Genomic DNA, 26,922 nt, shown 5'->3' on the forward strand with positions numbered 1-26,922 from the left:
GAGTGATATGGAGCACTTTTTCATGTGTCTGTTGGCCATCTGGATGTCTTCTTTGCAGAAATGTCTGTTCATGTCCTCTGCCCATTTCTTTATTGGATTATTTGTTCTTTGGGTGTTGAGTTTGCTAAGTTCTTTATAGATTCTGGACACTAGTCCTTTATCTGATATGTCGTTTGCAAATATCTTCTCCCATTCTGTCAGTTGTCTTTTGCTTTTGTTAACTGTTTCCTTTGCTGTGCAAAAGCTTTTGATCTTGATGAAATCCCAATAGTTCATTTTTTCCCTTGCTTCCCTTGCCTTTGGCAATGTTCCTAGGAAGATGTTGCTGCGGCTGAGTACGAAGAGGTTGCTGCCTGTGTTCTCCTCAAAGATTTTGATGGATTACTTTCTCACATTGAGGTCCTTCATCCATTTTGAGTCTAATGGTCTAATGGTCCAATTTCATTTTTCTGCATGTGGCTGTCCAATTTTCCCAGCACCATTTATTGAAGAGGCTGTCTTTTTTCCATTGGACATTCTTTCCTGCTTTGTGGAAGATTAGTTTACTGTAGAGTTGAGGGTCTATTTCTGGGCTCTCTATTCTGTTCCATTGATCTATGTGTCTTTTTTTGTGCCAGTACCATGCTGTCTTGATGATGACAGCTTTGTAATAGAGCTAGAAGTCCGGAATTGTGATGCCACCAACGTTGGCTTTCGTTTTCAATATCCCTTTGGCTATTTGAGGTCTTTTCTGATTCCATATAAATTTTAGAATTATTTGTTTCATTTCTTTGAAAAAGATGGATGGTACTTTGATAGGATTTGCATTAAATGTGTAGATTGCTTTAGGTAGCATAGACATTTTCACAATATTTATTCTTCCAATCCAGGACCATGGAACATTTTTCCATTTCTTTGTCTTCCTCAATTTCTTTCATGAGTACTTTATAGTTTTCTGAGTCTAGATTTTGTGCCTCTTTGGTTAGGTTTATTCCTAGGTATCTTATGGTTTTGGGTGCAATTGTAAATGGGATTGACTCCTTAATTTCTCTTTCTTCTGTCTTGCTGTTGGTGTGGAGAAATGCAATTGATTTCTGTGCATTGATTTTATATCCTGATACTTTACTGAATTCCTGTATAAGTTCTAGGAGTTTTGGAGTGGAGTCTTTTGGGTATTCCACATATAGTATCATATCATCTGCGATAGTGATAATTTGACTTCTTCTTTGTCAATTTGGATGCCTTTAATTTCCTTTTGTTGTCTGATTGCTGAGGCTAGGACATCTAGTACTATGTTGAATAGCAGTGGTGATAATGGACATCCCTGCTGTGTTCCTGACTTTAGCGGAAAAGCTTTCAGTTTTTCTCCATTGAGAATGGTATTTGCGGTGGGTTTTTCATAGATGGCTTTGATGATATTGAGGTATGTGCCCTCTATCCCTACACTTTGAAGAGTTTTGATCAGGAAGGGATGCTGTACTTTGTCAAATGCTTTTTCAGCATCTATTGAGAGTATCATATGGTTCTTGTTCTTTCTTTTATTGATGTGTTGTATCACATTGACTAATTTGCGGATGTTGAACCAACCTTGCAGCCCTGGAATAAATCCCACTTGGTCGTGGTGAATAATTCTTTTAATGTACTGTTGAATCCTATTGGCTAGTATTTTGTTGAGTATTTTCGCATCTGTGTTAATCAAGGATATTGGTCTATAGCTCTCTTTTTTGATGGGATCCTTGTCTGGTTTTGGGATGAAGGTGATGCTGGCCTCATAAAATGAGGTTGGAATTTTTCCTTCCATTTCAATTTTTTGAACAGTTTCAGGAGAATAGGAATTAGTTCTTCTTTAAATGTTTGGTAGAATTCCCCCCGGGAAGCCGTCTGGCCCTGGGCTTTTGTTTGTATGGAGATTTTTAATGACTGTTTCAATCTCCTTACTTGTTATGGGTCTGTTCAGGCTTTCTACTTCTTCCCGGTTCAGTTGTGGTAGTTTATATGTTTCTAGGAATGCATCCATTTCTTCCAGATTGTCAACTTTGTTGGCGTAGAGTTGCTCATAGTATGTTCTTATAATAGTTTGTATTTCTTTGGTGTTAGTTGTGATCTCTCCTCTTTCATTCATGATTTTATTTATTTGGGTGCTTACTCTTTTCTTTTTGATAAGTCTGGCCAGGGGTTTATCAATTTTATTAATTCTTTCAAAGAACCAGCTCCTAGTTTCATTGATTTGCTCTATTGTCTTTTTGGTTTCTATTTCATTGAATTCTGCTCTGATCTTTATGATTTCTCTTCTCCTGCTTGGCTTAGGGTTTCTTTCTTGTTCTTTCTCCAGCTCCTTTACGTGTAGGGTTAGGTTGTGTACCTGAGACCTTTCTTGCTTCTTGAGAAAGGCTTGTACCGCTATATATTTTCCTCTCAGGACTGCCTTTGTTGTGTCCCACAGATTTTAAACCGTTGTATTTTAATTATAATTTGTTTCCATGATTTTTTAAAATTCTTCTTTAATTTCCCGGTTGACCCATTCATTCTTTAGAAGGATGCTGTTTAGTCTCCATGTATTTGGGTTCTTTCCAAACTTCCTTTTGTGGTTGAGTTCTAGCTTTAGAGAATTGTGGTCTGAAAATATGCAGGGAATTATCCCAATCTTTTGATACCGGTTGAGTCCTGATTTAGGACCGAGGATGTGATCTATTCTGGAGAATGTTCCATGTGCACTAGAGAAGAATGTGTGTTCTGTTGCTTTGGGATGAAATGTTCTGAATATATCTGTGATGTCCATCTGGACCAGTGTGTCGTTTAAGGCCTTTATTTCCTTGCTGATCTTTTGCTTGATCTGTCCATTTCAGTGAGGGGAGTGTTAAAGTCCCCTACTATTATTGTATTATTGTTGATGTGTTTCTTTGATATTGTTATTAATTGGTTTATATAGTTGGCTGCTCCCACGTTGGGGGCAAAGATATTTAAAATTGTTAGATCTTCTCGTTGGACAGACCCTTTGAGTATGATATAGTGTCCTTCCTCATCTCTTATTATAGTCTTTGGCTTAAAATCTAATTGATCTGATATAAGGATTGCCTCTCCTGCTTTCTTCTGATGTCCATTAGCATGGTAAATTCTTTTCCACCCCCTCACTTTAAATCTGGAGATGTCTCCGGGCTTAAAATGAGTTTCTTGGAGGCAACATATAGATGGGTTTTGTTTTTTTATCCATTCTGATACCCTGTGTCTTTTGACAGGGGCATTTAGCCCATTAACATTCAGGGTAACTATTGAGAGATATGAATTTAGGGCCATTGTATTGCCTGTAAGGTGACTGTTACTGTATATGGTCTCTGTTCCTTTCTGATCTACTACCTGTAGGCTCTCTCTTTGCTCAGAGGACCCCTTTCAATATTTCCTGTAGAGCTGGTTTAGTGTTTGCAAATTCTTTCAGTTTTTGTTTGCCCTGGAAGCTTTTAATCTCTCCTTCTATTTTCAATGATAGCCTAGCTGGATATAGTATTCTTGGCTGCATGTTTTTCTCGTTTAGTGCACTGAAAATATCATGCCCTCTCTTTCTGGCCTGCCAGGTCTCTGTGGATAAGTCAGCTGCCAATCTAATATTTTACCATTGTATGTTACAGACTTCTTTTCCCGGGCTGCTTTCAGGATTTTCTCTTTGTCACTGAGACTTGTAAATTTTACTATTAGGTGACGGGGTGTGGGCCTATTCTTATTGATTTTGAGGGGCGTTCTCTGAACCTCCTGAATTTTGATGCTCATTCCCCTTGCCAATTTGGGGAAATTCTCCCCAATAATTCTCTCTAGTATACCTTCTGCTCCCCTCTCTCTTTCTTCTTCTTCTGGAATCCCAATTATTCTAATGTTTTTTCGTCTCATGGTGTCACTTATCTCTCGAATTCTCCCCTCGTGGTCCAGTAGCTGTTTGTCCCTCTTTTGCTCAGCTTCTTTATTCTCTGTCATTTGGTCTTCTATATCACTAATTCTTTCTTCTGCCTCATTTATCCTAGCAGTGAGAGCCTCCATTTTTGATTGCACTTCATTAATAGCTTTTTTCATTGCAACTTGGTTAGATTTTAGTTCTTTTATTTCTCCAGAAAGGGCTTTTATATCTCCCGAGAGGGTTTCTCTAATATCTTCCATGCCTTTTTCATGCCTGCCTAGAACCTTGAGAATTGTCATTCTGAACTCTAGATCTGACATATTACCAATGTCTGTATTGATTAGGTCCCTAGCCTTCGGTACTGCCTCTTGTTCTTTTTTTTTGGGTTGAATTTTTCCGTCTTGTCATTTTGTTCAGATAAGAGTATGTGAAGGAGCAAGGAAAATACTAAAAGGGTGGCAACAACCCCAGGAAAATATGCTTTAACCAAATTAGAAGAGATCCCAAATTGTGAGGGGGGAGAAAGGGGATAAAAAGAGGTTCAAAAAGGAAGAAAGAAAAAAAAAAAAGAAAAAAAAGAAAAAAAAAGAAAAGAATTAAAAAAAAAACAAATAAGAAAAATATAAAAAAGAAAAAATATATATATATTCGATAAACTAGTTAAAAAACGTTAAAAAAAAAAAGGTAAAAGTTAAAAAAAAATTTAACCAGAAGGCAAGAAAAAAAAATAAAAAATGAAAAAATGGCGGCTTCCTGGTCTCCGGCCCGGAGGAGCCGAGAGCCCAGGGCCCCACTCCTCAGTGCGTCCTCAGAGAACTGCGCCCAGTCATTCCCATCTGCCTGACCTCCGGCCGCGCTCCGAGCTCACTGAGCCTGCGACCGGTTCAAGGTAACACCGAGCTGTGAGCTTACTGTCAGCTCTGTCTCTGTAGCCGGCTTTCCAGTTCCAATACCCGCAAGCTCTGCGACACTCAGACAGCCCTGATCCTTCTGTGACCCTGCGGGACCTGAGGCCACGCTGACCCCGCGTGGGCTTCGCCCCAGTTTAGCCTCTGGAGTGATGTCCCTCAGCGGAACAGACCTTTAAAAATCCCGATTTTGTGTGCCGTTGCTCCGCCGCTTTCCGGGAGCCGGCCCCTCCCCCCAGGGTCTATCTTCCCGTCGCTTTAGATTCACTTCTCCGCCTGTCCTACCTTTCAGAAAGTGGTTGTTTTTCTGTTTCCAAAATTGCTGTTCTTCTTCTCTTCGATCTGCCGATGGATTTTCAGGTGTTTGCAATCTTTAGATAAGCTATCTAGCTGATCTCTGGCTAGCTGAAGTAGTCTCAGCCTGCTACTTCTCCGCCATCTTGACTCCTGCTTCAAACACGTTTTTTAAAAGAAGAGTGGTTTTTGGACATAAATAAAAAATGTCATATTATTAATAGCAACAAAATATAAATATTGAATATTTATATTCAGTATATTCAATATATTCAATAATATATTCAATAACAAGAAATTTGACTTTTGTGGTTAAAATCTGTAGATCTATGAAAGCTTTTAAAGAAGATGAATAAATGGAATGTCATACCAAATATCTGGAAAAGAGCACTCATTATTGTAAAGGTATCTGTTATCTCTAAATCAATCTATAAACAAAATCAAAAGTCTAAAGACTTGACAATGGAACCTAGAAACTCAGCTCTAGAATTTATCTTTCCAGACAAATATACACATGTGCTATAAAAGTAAGTCGCTACAACGAAACTTATTGGTCCTAATAATTGACAAAAAGAATAATAGGGACAAAATTTTTTTCTGTGGGGAGACTCGAGTCTAGTAACAAGTTCAAATATTGGAGCAAATGATGAAGGCTCCTTATTCAATTTAATTTGACTACCAAACCAGTAAAAACAAATTTTAAGTACAGACTCAAAGTTAAGTATACATATCAGAGAATATGGCATACTTTAATGATCATTCTCTTTTCTATTACATTGAGGTGCCCATGAGTACATCTTTATTCTAACTTTGTCTAGACGTCCTACATTGTAATCCAGGTTCTGAAAGGGCCCAAAGTGGGATGAGCTGGGATGAGCTGGGAAGGCCGGGGAATAAATGGGCTGTGTTCACAACCTTACTAGCTCCTGGGTCTCTAGAAGGTATTTGGATCTGTGGGTCTTTGCCCAGAGATGGTAAAGACCTAGCCAACAGTGTTGCCAAAACACTTTAACTTTATTGAGGTGACCAACTTTGCACATTTTGTACATTTTTGGAGCCCAGTTCATGGTCTTGGTATTCATAGCCAGATCCAGCTTAGTTTGGCATCACCTAGAGAACGATTTAAATTCAGCAGATACCAGAGGCTCTCTCCACAGAGGACTATGAAACTCCATTTACCTATTCCTCTAATAGGAGACCGCTATCTTCTTTCTTTCTTTCCTTTCCTTTCCTTTCATTCCCTTTCCTTTCCTTTCCTTTTTTTTTTTTCTTTTCTTTTCTTCTCTTTTTTTTCCTACCAGGCAGGTCCTTAATAGTTCCTGAGTGCCAGGCCCGGAAACCCTGGGCAGGTCGACTTAAAAACACAAATGTGGGAACTCCCTTGAATCAGATGGCATGGGAGGCTAACCCAAGGGAGCAGGGCATGAGGGAGTGGTGGGTGGTGGTAAGTGAGAGTTTCAATCCCCCCAGTCTCACTTCTAGCTGGCTGCTGTTTTTATTTCTAAATGGTTTCTTTCTAGAACTCCCTTTGGAATGTAAGGCTTGGTCTGGGTTGAAATGCAATACCACTGAAGAAAAAAAAAAAAAATCCCTGAATCTACAAGACACTCTTGAAGAAGAGCCCACAGAATCTGTACACAGGTCACTTACTCCAAAGACCAAGACCCTCCAATGTGCTCTCATCCTGATTATTTCTAAAACCTGATGTAGCTAAGAGTGGCTATGGAAATGATAGGGGTGTTGGTCTTGTTCGCTGGCTCTGAGATTCAAGACCTTCTGTTGCTGATACTGGTTGAAATCAGTAGCAGTTAGCTACTGTTGAAGGTAAAGCAGGTAGCTAAGTAACTGGTAGAGACATTAGAATTGGTGTTAGATATAGGTTCTGGCTCTGGGAATCTATATTCAGTATAATGATTAAAATACATGTTTTCAGTCCAATTATTGGTGAACAGCAATGACATGCCTAAATTCAAAATATCCCAAAACTTAATATTTAATTAATGGGGAGGGAATCATCATAAGACATTATTGAACCTAACTTATTTAAGATTAAGATAAAGAATGATGAAATAAAGATAAAGAATGGTGAAATAAAATTTGCTATTAAAATGAAACTCATTTATAATATAAAGCACATATGCTTATTATAGAGAAGTTAAAATACAAGAAAATGATAGTGAAAACAACTACCACTTCTAGTCCTTTTACAGAATTTTCATTTTAGTTTTCTTAACTTAGTGTTGTATTTATTTTGATTAGTAAAACAAATTTCTAGAAACCAAATCATCTGACTTTTAAAGAAATAACAAATGTTCATTTTAAAAATAAAAAATACAGAACAGCATTAATAACAACAACAACAAAAAATTCATGCAGTTACCAGTTACTACTTAATGATCTTTTTCTTCTGCATATATCTTTACTTAGGTAAAATGATTCTATATGTCCTCACATTTTTTTAAAGATCTATTCGTTTGCTTTTAGAGAGGGAGAGAAAGAAAGAGAGCAGGGACGGGGGGCAGAGGGAGAGAAAGAGAATCTCCAGCAACTCTACTTTGAGTGCAGAGCTCTAAGTGGGGCTTGATCCCAGGACCCTGATATCATAACCTGAGCCAAAACCAAAAGTTAGAGGTTCAAACTCCAACTGAGCCACTGAGGTATCTCTATATGTCCTGATTTTTAAGAACATTGAAAACAAATATATTTTCAGATGCTCACTGGAAGAAAATACAGAGATGCTTATGATAATGATCAGTGTATGTCTGGTGGTTGACTAGTCTTTGTTAATTAAAATTGAAAAAGCTCCCCACCAGTACCTAATTTATGTCTAAAATCCTTGAGAATAAAAATGACTGTTGAATTTTAATTTTGTTCCGTACAGCAGTGATGTTTGTATAAAGGAATCCAAGTAAAAGAGGTTAAAGGTTTAATAGAGGGTTCTAGAAGAAAAGACATCACCTCTGATTTTAGTAGTCATCAAGTATGTACTGAGATTCCATCTATATGATAAAATAAGGATATGCTTATTGGATCACCTGTCTTGATAAGAGGAAGAAAACAGGAACAGAGCAAATGAAGAAGAGCAAACAGGGTCAAACTTTCTTCTTGAAAATCCTCTTTGCTTAAAAAAAGTATTATAACACAAATTAGACCGAGAAGCTTTAGTCATAGGGAATTGACAATTTCTCCTGCTTTCAGTAGCATTCCTGCTTGTGTAATTGGCATCCCTTTGCATGTATTTCAGTAATTGAATGGAACATACTTTTATCTAGATTTTTTTTTTTTTTACTATTTCTCTAGTTCCATATAATACTGCATCCTAGCTTTGCAAGAAATATGGAATTGGAGTTATTCCTCTAACAATAAGTCTTTGTTTTACCAATTAAAAATTTATATATAACTGTTCTTTCTCTGTATGTTGCATATAATGATATATATGACTATCTATATCTATATCTATCTATCTATATGGTTTCTATCTATATAACCAAATAACTAGGGAAAGGCATGTTTACATTATCTTAGAATTCTGCATCTCATACACACAATACACACACTTCCTATCACTTGTTTATATGTTATTTAGTTGTATTTATAACTATCTAATATATATTTTATTCTCTTGTTTATTGCCCACACTAGAATTTAAGGTCTACAAAGGCGGAATTTTTGTGTTGTTTACTATTCTGTCCTCCCATCCTTGGCTATGGCTAGCTAGTATGTAATCAATAAATATTTATTGTTGAATTAATAAATGAGGACAATATAATTCCCAATTTATGGAATAAGGAATACTGAAACTAGTTATTTAGTTACTTTTTCAGTATTCCAAATAAGAGAGTAGAGCTAGAAATTGAATCCAAGTCTACCTTAATCTAAAGTTGCTATTTTATCCCTAAACCAAGATCAGTTCCTGCAAATGTGGAATTCGCCTATATTTTAATTCCCTAAGGTTCATATTGAGTCTACAAATAAAAAAATGGGTATATGTGTAAGCTATTTGAAAGAAAATTTAGAATATTTCTTACTGGTTCTGCAGTAGCATTAATTTGTAATTCAGTTGACTGGACAGTATATCAGAGGATGACTCCTAAATTCTACCAAAATTTTCTTTTTATTTATCAATTCAAAACCACTAGCGAGTCCTATTTCTTCTATCTATAACTGTTAACAGGAAATGAAATATACACTGACACTAACTGTGCCATCCTGTCAGAAAGTGTCTTTCATTGCTGTTCTTTTTATTTTATACTTACAATATACTTAAGATGGTGAAAGAACACAGAGGAACAGATTTAATGTGACTGAAGGCTCCCCACACAGAATCTTAAATAGCACATAGACTCTTCTTTGGAAAAGCAGATACAAGATTGCAAGCATTAAGAGGCCATGAAAAAGAGGACAAAGAACTTAACAAACATTTAGATTCCCCCACAAAGCATTTCATCTTTGTCAGAATTTAATTTAAAACATTTCTGACATTCAATTATTCACTGTAGACAGACTCTGAATCAGATCATCTGCTGCCAAAGCTAAATTATCAAATAGAGAGACATAAACCTGAGTGTTTTCTGCATGATAGCCCATAATGATAAAAAATTCTTCCTAAAGGCATCATGTACTGTAGATATTAAGACAAGATCTTAGAAGGAAATGGAGACCTACAAAAAAAATCTGCTTGCATACTCCTGAACATAGAAATGCCTCGAAAAATAAAGTTGAAACTCTTAGAAAGATTTTAATTGGATCTAAGCTTGATTTCATGTTGTTATTTTACCAGTGTCACCCATTTATTAACACCCTTTCAAACTGTCTTATCTATTTGCATTTTATCTTGTTGACATGTTTTAATGAATATTCAAATTTGATGTATTAAAATAGATTAACAACTAAATATAGCAATACTGCCACACACTCAAGGCAATACTATCAGGCATTAAAATAGAATCTCTATTAACCACATGTGGCTTATACATATCAGAGTGGGCTCAAGTGTCACACAAGGGTGTTTCCCAAATCACAGTCAGATATTCTACTAGTCTAGAGCCTAAACTTTTCCTTAATATAGGTTTCATTTCCATAGTCTACCTGCCTATGACTATTAGGTACAAGATGGCAGAGTCCTAATCTCAGAACACTTGAGTTATCTTGAGCACTTGATTTAATTCCAAGTATCTTGGCCAGCATTTTCTGTCTTCTGATAAAATGATAATTGGAGTGAACAATAGTTATTATCCTCATTGGCAGATCAGGTCTTTCATTATCAGAACCAATCATTCTTTTAAGGTTGAACAATGTCTTCACTCCTACAGCTCCTCACAGGTACAAACCATAGGATAGCTTTTGTAAGTGAACCACATCGTTCCATTCTTTGCCATTGTTCTCACCTGAATAGAATACATATCCCATTTAACATAGAATGTTTCTAATTCTTCAGAGCTATATTTGATATCAATGAAAGTGACTATCATATAACCAGAATCCCTGTCTGCTAAAAAAGGAACACACACACACACACACACACACACACACACACACAACTAGAACTAATATATACAAAAAGGAATTTAATTTAAAGATACAGTAGTGTTGAATATCACTACCTAAGCTTCATGAGGTACCAGGAGAGCCTCCTTCAGGAGCATCCTGAATTTATCTTCTCCCACTGATGCACCAAATGTACAGTTATACACAAAGCAGTCTCCTCTGAAATAAATCCATAAACTAGCTGGATGAATCCAAAACATTAGGCAAATGAGAAAATACCCACATTGAAATGGACAGGAAGGACTAAGACACCCTCTTACCATAAACCACAGCACTGGTACAGTGCCAAACAATTAGAAGGGAGCACTCCCCCATCCCAAACTCCCAGGATTCCTGACTGTGATTCTTCCCAGAGCCTGAAAGGGTTGGTGGCCACTTTGTCTTCCTTCTCTCTTGAGCTCATTCCAACAATAAAACCATATTGCTAGCATCTTTTTAGAAGTAGCTTGTCCAAATATCTAGTCCTCCAACTCTTACAGTTGCTACCAAAGGAATGGGCCCCCATATCACCTAGCTCTGATACCTTAGGAGCCTTACTTTTACAAATCCCTTAGGACTAAAGCAAGGAAGCAGGTATTAAAGGGCATGAGAGCACTAGCTTTAGCTATCCTGCCAAGGCTCAGTGCAAAACAAGCAAGCAAAAATGCCCATCTCCTAGGTTTTCAATGGAAGGGATTTGATGGCACAATTTATAAGCTACTATCAGAGGCTCTGGCTTCTAATTAGCATGTATATGCAAACCTCTCAGAAGCCTGAAAACACCAGTAGACATTTCTCCTACCTTCCCCCTCTGGCTCACTCCAATAATAAGACCAAATTGCTAGTATATCTGTCGATGGAGCTTATCCATACATTGACAAATTTTACAGTTACCATCCAAGGAAGGATGGCCAGTCAAATCACCTAGGTCTGATTGATAGTCAAAGGGTCTTACATTCACAAATTCCATGACACTATACCAAAAAATGACACAGTTTTTAAACTTCAAACCCCACTCCTTTCTTTCAGCTATATACCAGGGCTCAGCCTAGAAGGAAAACGCAAAAACTTATTATCTCCCAGTTTCTCTCTGAAAGAGGCATAATTATATACTTTACCAACTGCTCTCTGAAGGCCCATCTTCTAATCAGACGGCTTCTAGATGTTCACAGAGATTCTCAACTTTGTGACACTGACAGGTTTTGGCACATTCTCAACTATTGGGAAACCAATAAGAACAAAGATGGTGGTTTAGACAATTAAAAAGTATTGAGAAACAACCAGGGGCTCAGGCTGAGCTTATAGATATGGTTCTTTTCCTACATAACTACATAATACTAGTCTGTCAAGAATGGGAGAGGTGGCTGTGTTATCCAGTGTGTAGAAACCAACATGAAGAGTCAAGGAAAATGAAAAATAGTGGAATATGTTCCAAACAGAAGAACAAGGTAATTCTCCAGACAGTGATCTTAGTGAAAGAGAGATAAGTGATTTATTCTTTAGAGTGTTCCAAATTACAGGCATAAAGATGTTCATTGAGGTCAGACTACTAATGCAGGATCAAAGTGAGAATTTCAATAAAGACATAGAAAATATAAAGGCGTATTGAACAGAGGTCCTAGAAGTAAAGAGTATAATAATTGAACTGAAAAATTTACTGTAGAGGTTCAACATTAGACTAGATGAAATGAAAGAAAGGATCAGTGAACTCAAAGACAGGATGCTGAGATTCATCGAATCAGAGGAGCAAAAATTTTTTTAAAAAAAGAATGAAAAGAAGTCAAGTGAGCTTAAAGGACTTACAGGATGCCACTGGATAGATCACTGTGTACACTGTAAGTATCCCAGAAGAAGAAAGAAAGGGGCAGAAATCTTTTTCAGAGAAATAATAGCTATATAAATCTCCCTACCTGAGGAAAGAAACAGAGATCCAGAACTAGCAAGCCCCTAACTTACCAAATAAGACAAATCCATACAGACCCACATGATGTCATATTATAATTAAATTGTGAACAGCTAAAGACAAATTTAAAAGCAACATATCAAAGCAGCTTATTACATACAAGGGAATGTCCCTAAGACTGTCAATAGGTTTTTTAGCAGAAATTTGCAGGCCAGGGGGAGAGCTATAAATCACCACATGTTTGTGTATCAAACAACACAAATATATTGTCTTACAGCTCTGTATTTCAGTGGTCCCACTGTCTAAAATTAAGAGGTTAGCAGTCTATGTTCCATTCGGGATGTTCCAAGGAAGGATCCATCTCCTTGTTCATTCAAAGGGTTAGCAGAAATTTTTCCTTTTGGTCTCAGGACTGAAAACATAGCAAAATCACTGAGTCATAACCCTTTAAAAGAGTGAATTATGTGGCATGTGATTTACACATTGATAGAGATTTTTTAAAAAGAGGCTAAGCCACCTATGTGTGTATATATAGTAATCAATGTTGACAAATTCAAGGTTCAAGGGGTATTTAATAATTGACGTATCCCTCATGGTGCTTGCTCTCTACATTAACATCATCATTATTTATATATTCTTTCATGGAATCACTTAAAAGTGTGTCATAATCTTCACATACAACTAAAGTACTACTTAGCCCAGTATATGACAAAAATAATATGGGAATGAGTGAGCATAGAAATTCAAAAGATGGTATTGTTTCCTGATCCGGTGGTCAATGAAAGCTACTTAGAGGATGTGATGGCTTCTAGCCTGAATGAAAAATAAAGCTTTCATGACACTTTTCAAACTGTGAGGAACTGTAAACTGTATGGTACTGTGATGGTAAGAATGACAGCAGTAGTAATGAGGAAAATGTATGTTAGAAGCAGAATAAACTGGAAACGTGACACCTGAGATTCTGCACAAATCTCTACACAAGAGTAAAAATATAATTAGGTTTGCAGCTTAAAAACGGAAAGTGAGCAATGCCTTTTGGAGATGCCATGAAGAAATTATTAGAAGTTACTGCTCTACTTTCAACAATCGTGTTTTTTTCTTCCCCAGTAGAAGTTTAAGGAATATATTGTATAGTTAATATAAAATCTTGCATCTTGGGGCACCTGGGTGGCTCAGTGGGTTAAAGCCTCTGCCTTCGGCTCAGGTCATGATCTCAGAGTCCTGGGATGGAGCCCCACATCAGGCTCTCTGCTCAGCAAGGGGCCTGCTTTCTTTCCTCTCTCTGCCTGCCTCTCTGCCTACTTGTGATCTCTGTCTCTGTCAAATAAATAAATAAAATCTTTAAAAAAAAAATCTTGCATCTTATCTAATGAGGTACACATTATGATGCATGCATTATTTTTTTTTTTTAAGATTTATTTTGGAGAGAAAGAGAGAACATGTACGTGAGCCAAGGGAAAGTCTGAGGGAGAGAAAGAATCTCCAGCAGACTCCCCAGTGAGTGTGAAGCCTGATGTGGAGCTTAATCTCACGACCCTGAGTTCATGACCTGAGCTGAAATCAAGAGTCAGAGTCTTAACTGACTGAGCCACTCAGGCACCCCATGCATGCACTATTAAAATCACACAGAAAAAGAAAAGAAAGTTCAATCATTTGAATGTAATGACCTAGTTATATGACTTAAATTTTCTTCAAGCAAAATGGGGGTTTTGAAATAGTACAAAATGACTTTCAGAAGGTTAAGGGAGGGGAGACCAAAGTGTGAGGGAACAATTACCCCTATTCGTCCTTAACTGTGCAAAACTTGTCCTCTCTGAACCCTTCACACAATAATATGCATTGCTTTAACTCATAAACCATATGTCATTTTTAAAGCTTAAAATTTACTTCCTAGTTTACTGTTTAGGCACAAATCTTTGAAATGTCACCTGTACAGATGGCTGAAACAAGAGGGACTGGATTTACAAGAAATGAGTAAACGAGCATGAAGAACAGTGGCACACAGTAAATATTATGTGGTGAAAATGTGAGTGGTTATGTTCAAGGGAAATCACTACTGCATTGAGAATTGCAGTGGAATCACTATTACTTGCTGAGCAGAGCATTAAAAAAAAAAAAGACAGATTTGTCTTTTAGGTTAAAACTCCTATTTGAGAGGGCATTTAAAAATGAAAGAGAAGTTTAATACTTTTGATTGTCCAGTTCCCACTGGCTAAGAACAGTCAGAACAGGTCAGTTTGACATAGACTTTCCAGGGATCAGTGAAAGGAATAGATGAAAATATAGCTGGTAATAATTGAGCCTATAGTAGCAATTGACTATAACCATGAATTCTGAAGTACATTAAAAAAAAATACCTGTGGGATGGTGTAAAATTCAAAATGGATCAAAAAAGAATGGTGTCCTTGGGAGACTTTCCAATCTTGTACTATCTTCCTGTTTTTCCTAATTTTTTATTCATAATAACCTTGTTTTAATCCTCCTTTTAAAGCAATACTTTTTAAGCAAAGTGAAGTGCTTAGCATGTTAATATTTTAAAACCTCTGTGTAGTTAGTGCTTCTGTATTTTTAGTTTGCAATATAATTTACTTTAAAAGTGATTTAGGAAACAAGAATCTCATGAAACTTTAATTTGTATTTGTGCCATGGCCTCGAAGCTTGATTTTTCTTATATATCAGTCAGTCTTAAGAAATTTAAACAAATCACTAACTTCCATGAGCCTCAGTTTCCCTGGTGAAAGATGATATTTAATATGACTGCAAAAGTAATCCATATCATCTCATGATTCTAAGATATATTACCAAGTCATTGCCTGAATCTCCTCAAGACCAAATGTCATTTTGGTAATACTCTTTGTACAAAAGCTCTACAAATGTACAATGCATTCCATATTTGGCCAGCACTGACGTTAGCAAACTCTTTTACAATGATGAATGTAATACATTGATTAAAAATAGGTTACTCATTAATAGACACTGATTATTTACATTGATTGAGTTTAAGATCAAAATATATAAGTTTACTTTTTTTTTAATTCTTTTTTTTTGTATTTTAATTTTTTATTTATTTTATAAACATATATTTTTATCCCCAGGGGTACAGGTCTGTGAATCACCAGGTTTACACACTTCACAGCACTCACCAAAGCACATACCCTCCCCAATGTCCATAATCCCACCCCCTTCTCCCAAACCCCCTCCCCCCAGCAACCCTCAGTTTGTTTTGTGAGATTAAGAGTCACTTATGGTTTGTTTCCCTCCCAATCCCATCTTGTTTCATTTATTCTTCTCGTATTTTTTAAACATTTTATTTATTTATTTGATGGAGAGAGAGAGAGAGATCACAAGTGTTCAGAGAGGCAGGCCGAGAGAGAGAGGGGGAAGCAGGCTCCCTGCCAAGCAGGGAGCCCAATACGGGGCTCGATCCCCTGACCCGAAGGCAGAGGCTTAAACCCCTGAGCCATCCAGGCACCCCTCAATTTCTGTTTTAAAGAGAAGATATTTATGTAACATATATATAAAATAGCTACATAAAATAAATGTCACTAACATACAAGGCATTTAAGTTCACTTAAGACAAATTAAGTTAAAATGTCAAACTGAACTCAGACTGTGTAACTTTTTAGCCAATTTGTATATTAAATAATATTAGGTTTCTCAAGGTACACCTTGCAAGATTTTGCTAAGCATTTTCTTGTTTTTCTGTCTCACTGACTGTCAGGATTTAAATATGCCACTTTAGTCTCTCTGTTCCTCTAAATCCCACTCCTCTATCAATGACTACAGCATCGTATAGACCTCTCCTACAGTTGGTTTTTCCTCAATCTGAAAAAAATAACTCTTGGTCTAGAATTACTATGTTTGTTTACAAATTATGGATTCTTTGTTCTGATCAGGATACTAATTGGCATTTATACAACTTAATGGGGTGTTCCTGTTAAAGAAGTTAGAGTTAAGGTATCCTTGTCTTGCTCTCCTTGGTAATATTTAGGATAAAAGAAAACATTACACTTTGGGAAAATTAGAAAACATCCACATGCTAAAAACTGAAATAAAAAGAAGAGTTTGTTATTTTTGTTTGTTTGTTTTTAAGATTTATTTGTTTCTTTTGCGAGAGACAGAGAGCAGGGACAGGTAGGGATAGTGGGAAAGAGAAACCAAGCACATGCCATGCTGAATGCAGAGCCCAATGCAGTGTTCAGTCTCAGGACCCTGAGATCATGACCTGAGCTGAAACCAAGAGTCTGAAGCTTAACTGACTGTGCTACCCAAGCACCCCAACAAGAGCTTTAAAATCAGTAAAAATTGTGCTTGACTGAGGGCATATAGATGTCTTGTAGATCATCAGAAGCAGGAAGATTCTTCTTAAGAAAATATGAGAAACCTTTGGAAATTTATTTTAATAACCCATTGCTTGAAAATCAATGCCAGGATGTTAGAGTAGGATGCCTAAATATCCTTGATTCCTTACTGAAAGTATGAAGCAGAAATAAATGGCTGAGCTAGTGAATGATATATTCATATGCTATCTTTGTGTGTACATAGTCTAGGTATGAAAAAATAAGGGAGAAAATGTACCAATAACTTGTGAACTTGGATCTTGGTCATATGATATAAATAAATGATAAATCACTATGTAAGGGATTCTTGACATGCAGCAGTACATAGTTTGTAAAATAATCTTTGTGATATCTCATTGAAATCTAAGTTGCTTAATTGCTCCATTCCCACCCCAACACTCTCATTCAACATGTAACTGGCCCCTAAAATAATGTTCCCATTTATAGTCTACTCTAAGGGAAGAAGCATAACAAGTGAAGGGAAAATATTCTGAGAATATGTGTTAATTTGAGATAAATATTTTATCATGAAATAAAGAAAACTTAAAACCTCTTTAAAACATATCCAAGAAAAAAAAAAGGATCAAACAGGAGAGGTTAAAACAAAAAGAGGAGAGAAATTTTTGAGTTATAGAACTCAGAAAAAAAAATTAAAAACAAAAACAAAAACAAAAATGAACACAGCATGAGAATCATCACAAGGGAGAAAAGGACATCCTAAAATATCAGAAGCACAGAGGACAGGCTCAAGGCAAATAAAGCCAAATTCACTGAAAAGAAAGAAATAGGATCAGGATAAGAATTAGATATAGAAGACACAAAGGAGATCTATGTGTGCATAATTTATATACTCAGTGAATAGAAAACTTGATGTTAACATTCCAAAATAAACCAGAAAGAAAGCTTTTCCCTCTTGAATGAAAGACCTAAATCTGTGGGCTTAAATAACATATTTTTAAAGGAGATATAAAAAAATGAAGTAAATAAATCTTTATAAAATGATTAACATCAGAAACAATTAAAATACAATTAGAAAACATTAGAGGTTAATGAAAAATTTGTAATTAAAGTCAAGAAAAACAACAAAAGTTTTCATAATCAGGAGAAAACCTCTTGGGTTTTCTTTTTTCCCTATAGAAAACTTACTGTCTATAAGCAAATTCCAGAAAGTCACCAATTAAAAAAAAACAAGAGAGAAAATGCATTTTTTTCTGGTTTTATTGAGAAACAGCTGACTTATATCACTCTAAGTTTAAGGTATACAACATGATGGTTTGATTTACACATTTTGTGAAATAATCACCACAGTACCTTAAGTTAACATCCATCATCACATATCAATACAATAAAAAGAAAAGGGAAAATATTTCCCCTTGTGATGAGAACTCAGGACTTACACTCTTTAACAACTTTCGTATCTATCACACAGCAGAGTTAGCTATAGTCATCATGGTATACATTACATCCCCAGTACTTACTTATCTTAAAACTGAATGTTGGTACCTTTTGACCATCTTCCTCTAATTCCCCTTCTTCCCACCCACCTCTTCTGGTAACCACAAAATTGGGACTCTTCTTCTATGAGTTTGGTGGGAATTTTGTTTTGTTTTGTTTTGTTTGATTTGTTTCTTTTGTTGTTTTTCAAATTCTACATGTAAGTGAGACCATGCAGTATTTATCTTTGTCTGGCTTATTAGCTAGCATACAGCCTTCAAGTTTAATCCATGTTGTCACAAATGGTAGGAGTTCTTTATTTTTTGTTTGTTTGTATATTTGTTTTGTTTCTTGGGGTGTTTTTGTTTTGTTTTTGTTTTTGTTTTTGGCTAAATCATATTCCCTTGTAAATATATGCCACAATTTCTTTATCCATTTATCTGTTCCATGGACAACTTACATTCTTTCTATGTCTTGGCTATTGTAAATAACACAGTTATGAACATGAAGGTGCAGATAGCCTTGTGAGTTAGTGTTTTCATTTCCTTTGGATAAATTCCCAGAAGTGGAATTGCTGGATCATATGGTATAATTATTTGAGAAACCTTCATACTGTTTCCATAGTGCCTTGTACCAATTCACATTCCCAACGGCACACAAGGGATCCCTTTTCTCCACATCTTGGTCAACACTTGTTGTTTCTTGTTTTGTTGTTGTTGTTGTTATTGTTGTTGATGGCCATTCTAACAGGCATGAGGTGACATCTCATTGTGGTTTTGGTTTGCATTTTCCTAATGTAGCAACAGTGAGCAAATAGAAAATAAATTTTGACTTAAGAGGGGCGCGTGGGTGGCTCAGTGGGTTAAAGCCTCTGCCTTCAGCTCAGGTGATGATCTCAGGGTCCTGGGATTGAGCCCTGCATCGGGCTCTCTGTTCAGCAGGGAGCCTGCTTCTCCTCTGTCTCTGCCTGCTGCTCTGCCTACTTGTGATCTCTCTCTCTGTATCAAATAAATAAATAAAATCTTAAAAAAATTTTTTTTTTACTTAGAAATAGAAAATAAATTTTATGGCTAGCTGACCTGCCATTCTTTCATCAAGACCACATAGGTTGTGTTTTCCATCACCCACAAGCATAAGGACTAGTGAATCTGTGAACACATTTTGGGGAAAAAATTGCTTCTAAAAATGAACTTAAGTCAACTCAGTTATGAAAGAAGTGTGTCCTGGAAAAATGATTAAACTGTGTGTGAAAATATAGATCAGGGGCACCTGGGTGGCTCAGTGGGTTAAAGCCTCTGCCTTCAGCTCAGGTCATGATCTCGGGGTCCTGGGATCTAGCCCTGCTCGGCCTCTCTCTCTTCCACCTCTTCCTGCTTCCACCTCTCTCTCTCAGCCTGCCTCCCTGGCTACTTGTGATCTATGTCAAATAAATAAAAAAAATCTTTAAAAAAATAAAATGTAGATCAGAAGTTAACTCTGGATATTAAATCACTAAACAAAATGTAAGCAAAATTTAAGTGTGTGTTTGTATGTGACTACTTGTGATTTGATAACTATTATCATTGAGTGGATATTTTTTAAATTTTCTCATTTCTGCTTATAAAAGATTTGGTTCTTTCCCTTGTCTTCTGTGGGGCCCATGCCTAGCTATTCTTTAGTAGTTAGCAGTGACAAGTTTCAAAATTAAAATAGGAAAAAAAATCCTGTTGCTGTAGAAGTTAATGGAGAAGTGACAAAGAGGTGTGTGGGTTTAGCCTCGTAGAGAAACTGGATTTTAAAAAAGAAAACAAAATGTAACCAAAACAAACATAATTAAGTTGTAGATAAAAGAGAATTTGATAAGAAAGGTACTATGGTAGAGGTGGATTATAATAAAAGTTAATGAATGGTTAAAAAAGTCTTATAACTATTGCCATGTGCTATAAAATTATTGGTGTTGGAAACATGCAAATAAAAAGTTTCTATCACTTTGAAATTATTTCGGATACTGGACCACATTGCTGTTGTATTTTCAATTGTGGGAGAAGCTCTACCAGACTAGACAACTTGAGTCATGGCTTTAATCTGGTTACATATTGTAACAATAATTTAGGAGTGTAATTGGATGTGTAAAACAGTCTTGGAACATTGCAAGTGATCTGAAAGTTTTCACCTTCTATTTCTGGAGGGTCAATCAGTTAAGTTAAATTTTATAAATTGAATAATAGAATTCTGGAGACATTGTTTAAAGGTGAGGAGATAACCACTAGAGGTATTCAGAATAATAAAATAGATAATCTAAATTGTTGGGTTTTTTTTTTTTTTTTAGATTAGGAAAGCATAATTAGAATTATATACTCAGTTTGTAGCAATGTGGTGGTACCAATTAATATTTGTTGTTAATGCAAACTGCTAGACCCTTTGCCAAGCTAGTTACCCTGGCACCTCCCACACTTCATGCACCTCCATGATCTGTATCTCCAGGAAAGCCTACTGCGGAGTTATAGCAGGCATCTATAATCCTGGCCTCTTAGTGTCTGGGCCATGGTGCTTGTAAAGATTTTGAATAGCAGTCTTGAACTTAGGTTAAAAATACCCCATTTTCAGGGGTGCCTGGGTGGCTCAGTGGGTTAAGCCGCTGCCTTCCGCTCAGGTCATGATCTCAGGGTCCTGGGATCGAGTCCCGCATCGGCCTCTCTGCTCAGCAGGGAGCCTGCTTCTCTTTCTCTCTCTGCCTGCCTCTCCGTCTACTTGTGATCTCTGTCTGTCAATTAAATAAAATATTTTTAAAAAATACCCCATTTTCAGAAATGAAAATCTATAGATACCTTAAAAATACAGATATATGATGTAAATAGGCTATAGACCATCCATATCATTATGATGAAAACAGGCATATTCATTTAGGGCTTTATAATTTTCAAAGCATTTTCGTACACATTATGCTATGTGATTCTCAGAACAAACTTTTGGGGATAGTAAAAGTTCATGAGTAGATGGCAGAGCTGAGATTAGAGTCTAGATCTATTATCACTTAAATCTGTAAAATATTTAATCTGTGGAACACGGGCTGTTTATATATACTTTTAGTGAGACATTCCTACCTCAATGGATTGAGTTAAAGAAACAGGAAAGCAAAAGACAAGGTAAAATATATAATATGAATTAAAGAAGGAAAACATATTGTCTAGTATGTTTTATCTTCCTAATAAAGCAGTCTACTGCTTGAGATTAGGTACCACATGATATAGTTCTTGATATATATATGTCCTCTCATTAGTGAGTAACTCAGTAGACGTTCAACTGTGTGCTAATCATTTGTAATTCTACTTTATTTCAAGGTTGTACACTTATTTTAGCTATTATTTAAAAGAGGACAAAGCAGCAAAATTGATGGCTAGTTGTACACACACACACACACACACACACCTGTTTGCCACCTTAAATACTCAAGTCTCCTGTAAAATACATTGGCTTGTTTTCATTAGCTAAATTAATTTTTCGAGTTAAAATACACTTATCTTATCTTTTTGTAAACCTGAACGTTAGGTACAAATTAGAAAATGCTCCATTAACTTGCTTAGTAAGAATATTTAAATTTAGGGGCACCTGCGTGGCTCACTGGTCAAGGCCTCTGCCTTTGGCTCAGGCCGTGATCCCAGGCTTCTGGGATCGAGCCCCGCATGGGGCTCTCTGCTCAGCAGGGAGTCTGCTTCCCCTCCTTCTCTCTCTGACTGCCTCTCTGCCTACTTGTCATCTCTGTCTGTCAAATAAATAAATAAAAATCTTAAAAAAAATTTAAATGTAAACTATAATACGATATTCCTAAATTAAAATTACATTTCAAAGCAATAATAATTTAATAGTCATTTTTAAATTTTAATTCCACCATACTTAACATACAGTGCCATATAAGTTTCAGGTATATAATTCTGTAGATTCAATAATTCTATACATTACTCAGTGCTCATCATGAGAAGTGTACTCTTTTAATTAATTCCGGTATAGTTAACATGCAATGTTATATTAGTTTCAGGTGTACAATATAGTGTTTGGACAATTCCATATATCACTCAGTGCTCATCAAGATAATGGTACTCTTTGGGGTGCCTCGGTGGCTCAGTAGGTTAAAGCCTCTGCCTTCAGCTCAAATCATGATCCCAGGGTCCTGGGATCGAGCCCCGAATTGGGCTCTCTGCTCAGCAGGGAGCCTGCTTCCTCCTCTCTCTCTCTGCCTGCCTCTCTGACTACTTATAATAAATAAATAATTTATAATACTTTATAATAAATAAATAAAATCTTAAAAAAAAAAAGATAATGGTACTCTTCATTTCCATCACTTTTTCACCCATCTCCCCCACCCACCTGCCCTCTGGTGACCACCAGTTTGTTCTCTATAGTTAAGAGTCTGTTTTTTTGGTTTGTCTCTTTTTCTGCTTGTTAATTTTGTTATGTTTCTTAAATTCCACATGAGTGAAATCATATTTTATAGTCATTTTTGAGTAAAATCTTTATCTGCTATTACCAACATAAATCTGCTTGAATGTTTTGCAGACATGCATTATGTCATTTTCATTATTTATATTTGATGTCAGCTATTGGTGCAATTACACCTATGTGCAGTATACTGAGACAGCTTTCAAATATGAACAAAAATAAATTTTAGAAAGAAAAAAATGGTATGGATTTAGTGAATTTGGCTAAGTACTACATATTACTCCAAAGTAGCACTAACAGTAGTATATCAACAACTAAGACAAACCTCATGTCCTTAGACAGTGTATGAATCTGGAACAAAAATGTTAGAAATAAAAGAAGAATGCAAGCAAGCTATATATCAAAAGTATGTAACAAAATCCAAGACCCCTGTGATTTGGGAGATTTTTAACTAAAGATCGTGTTTATCATATTAGGGAATGAGAGATATATATGGCTTTGTGAAGGAGATAGCATATGGTGGAGATATGTGAGAGCTATCTGAGACCAAGAGAACTATTCTGTCAGAGGCTGAGGTGAGTACAGGTTGGGCCTGGCTTTTGCTTCAGATGCCAATTCTGACAAATTGATGTTGTTTACTTTCTGGGTATTCTATACTGACATGCTTTAATGAAAGAGTGTCATTATTAATTATTTCACCATGATCAAGTAATGAATCATGGTAATTTTCTTGCTCTACCAATTACAGAGAATATACAGGATATACCAGTTGTCCCACTTAGCTACTTTAGAATGAAAGAGATAAGATTAGTGGTAGTCAAAATGCGAAGGTTGGGCACTATTTTTTTTTTTTTTTTTTAAGATTTATTTGACAGAGATCACAAGTCGGTGAGAGGCAGGCAGAGAGAAAGAGGAAGAAGCAGGCTCCCCACAGAGCAGAGAGCCCGATGCGGGGCTTGATCCCAGGACCCTGGGATCATGACCTGAGCTGAAGGCAGCAGCTTAATCCACTAAGCCACCCAGGCGCCCCGGGCACTATTTTTAAAAAGGCAAAATTATTGACAATTTCAAAGGTGATTTGGCCTTCCAGCTATGTCTATGCTCCCAAAGGCATGCTCCATATCTTATATAATTCTGAATTACTAGTAACTGACAAAGTGTCTAGCTTGCAGAATTGCTTCTGCTTGGAATATACCCTCTTTTCAAATCTTTCACATAGGGTTATGAAAAGCAAGTTTCCTATGAAATTATATATGCGGAAATAATCTAGAAGTCCAAAACATTTTGAGGGACTATATTGATAATAGAATAACTACATTGTTGAACTGTTTATGACTCTTCTGAGATTTTTTAATGCCCAGAGAAAAGGAATCATCATTTTGTGGACCCATTGTGACTCCTGGTTGAGCCATAAACAGTCTTGGATATACTGTGGATTTCTCTAGAAACAGAGAGAATATAAAACACACCCTGAGTCTTTGGTAGAAACTCAACCTCTTATCACTGCTTAACTGTAGGTAAAGTATTCATCTAACAACAAGATCATGATCATAGCTATCACAGGAAAGTATTCCTTTGGGAAACAAGTCCCTTATTCTCCATTTCTTCTCATCCTTAGGTGTCTCTTCAAAGAAGAAATGCACTACAGTGTTAGAAAATGCAAAAAAAAAAAAACAACCAAAAAAAAAAAAAACAGAGTCCTGTTAGAAGTAATAGCAAAATAGCACAGTACTTTTTTAAAGGAAGCAATTTCAAACATTTACTTCAGTTAAAATGTCCTTTTCTCCAATTATAGTTTTTTTTTTTTAAGATTATTTATTTATTTGACAGGTAGAGATCACAAGTAGGCAGAGAGGCAGGCAGAGAGAGAGGAGGAAGCAGGCTCCCCGCTGAGCAGAGAGCCCGATGTGGGGCTCAATCCCAGGACCCTGGGATCATGACCTGAGCTGAAGGCAGAGGCTGTAACCCACTGAGCCACATAGGTGCCCCTATCCAATAATAGTTTCTTGTAAGCACATTGTGTTGCCAAAAAAATTGGAAGAAATTAAAGACAATTAATTTTAGAAACAAATAGGCATTTTTAATGCTTATTATAAAGTTCTAAACTAAAGATTTGCAGTTAAAAAAATGAGAGTTCCTGTTTGGGCCACTCTGCTTTATTTGAGTATCAGCAGTACCATCTGAGTCTCTGATGGAGATGATCTGGATTATAAAGGGGTTGAGTGTGTAGATGTACTATATGAAATGATAAATCATTGATTCTTCAGATCATGTCAGCACAACCTCAGGGACGGTGCACCTGCTTTCTCGCCTTTCACTTCACAGAGGGATTATTAAAGAATATCATATTTTTGAAGGTAATACATAGCTAGCTGCACGCTTCTTGTTCATAACACATTTATTTAAAAGTAACAAGAATGGAAGCCTCTTCAAAATGATTTTTTGTATTAGTACCATATTCCGAAGAAAAGTTGCTTGAGCTCTTCTCCTTTTTAAATACCTGAATGTCAGTAAGCAGGTTTAGCTTTTATTAAAGTACTTACTAACACTGTTCTAATTATTGCCGCACCATCGTAACTCATGAAATATCATTATAGCCAAACAGCCAACTGTGCAAGGAGGAGACTGATGTCAAGCTCGAATCTTTGTAAAACTCCCCATTGTACACTATTGTCCCTTTAATATTTCATAGGCCTATATGTAGCTGTTAAATTATTCAAGCCACCTCCGTTTCTTGAACATCATATCTTTTTTTATATGGGTTTTGTCAAAGGGCCTGAAGTGTGGTCGTCTACAGGAAACCTGATGGTGCATTAAGATGCCTGAGTAGAACTCCGGAGGAACTGACAGTCTTTTCCAGAGCATTAAACTGGCATTCTCTGTGTGTACCTTTGCTCGGGAAGAGGATACCTGCCCTGGGACAAATAGCATTTTAATAAAGTATTTCTGTTCCCAAAGCAAATTAGTGAAGTCTTCTCTGGAAAAAAAAAAAAAAAAAAAAAAAAAAAAACAAACCAACCAGATACATGTGTCTTAAATATTTCCTCCAAAATCTTCTCATTTATTTCAGTCTAAATTATTAAATAGAAAGAGATGTCTCCTGCGGCTGTCTCTTTGTGTCCCCTGCAGTTTTGGAGGGTTGCTTAAGGCTCATAAACAAGCAACATGGAACTATTTTGCCTTTTGTGATAATGTATTTTCCAACTAGAAGTACACGAAGACCAATTGGAAATTTGAATCCTGAGTTGTCAATGCATTAAAGAAGATAGAGTCGGAACCCAAATTTAATAAATGCCTAATAAGAGGTCAACGAGTGTGCCGCACACACCATCAAACATTATGGCAATTTATTTGTCAAAACAGTCTTCAGAAAGAGGGCTGTCTAAAATTATTACCTTACAGATAAAGAAAATGAGGCTCAAAGTAGCAAATTTCTTGCTTAAATTCAAACAGCAAGTAGTGGCAGAACTGGGAATAAAAATTATCTTTTCCTTCAAAAGAACCTATATACATGTTTCCCACTCTGTGCTCTCTCATTATTAGCATCATTACTGCAAATCAGCTACATTGAAAGCTAATTAAAACAATCTTAAGCAGGTTATTCATTTATTGTGGGCATGGTCTACTCAGACTCAGGCTCTTATAAATAATGAAATCTCAATTCGAAATGGTAGTGATAATTTGCTGTGATTGCCCAGTGTTTTCGATTGGTGTCTAGATATTGTTTATACTAGCCAGTGTCCTGGTTCAATCACAGTAAATATTACTTCTGACTCATATTTTGTCTTAGTCCTTGACATTTCTTTAGTTACATAATTTAGGTACAAGTATCTTATTTGCTTATTTGAATTTTCCAGTGTTTAGTATATGAGTATAATTAAAAATATTTATTCCATTTTAGAAATACACAGTATTGTTCTGAAACTTGCCATCAATTGCTTGATAGTGTATATCTAAACTGCATTATTTTTGTGGTAAACCTGGAGTCATGTGAAAGGAAGAAATATGTTAAGAACCATAAGTAGCATGATTTTCATTTTGGTATTTTATTACCACAATGGCCATTCTGAAGAGCTCCCTTTAACTATTAAAGATGGCTGTGGGAGAAGAGGTTATAATATAATAAAATAATTTTTAATAAATTTATTGGTTAATAAGTATTTTTTAAAATATTGTGTTTATACCATACTAAATTCCAAAGCTTCACACTTGAAGTATTAGTAATTTATTTGATGAATC

The sequence above is a fragment of the Mustela nigripes genome, chromosome 9 (assembly GCF_022355385.1).
Source record: "Mustela nigripes isolate SB6536 chromosome 9, MUSNIG.SB6536, whole genome shotgun sequence".
Lineage (NCBI taxonomy): Eukaryota > Metazoa > Chordata > Mammalia > Carnivora > Mustelidae > Mustela > Mustela nigripes.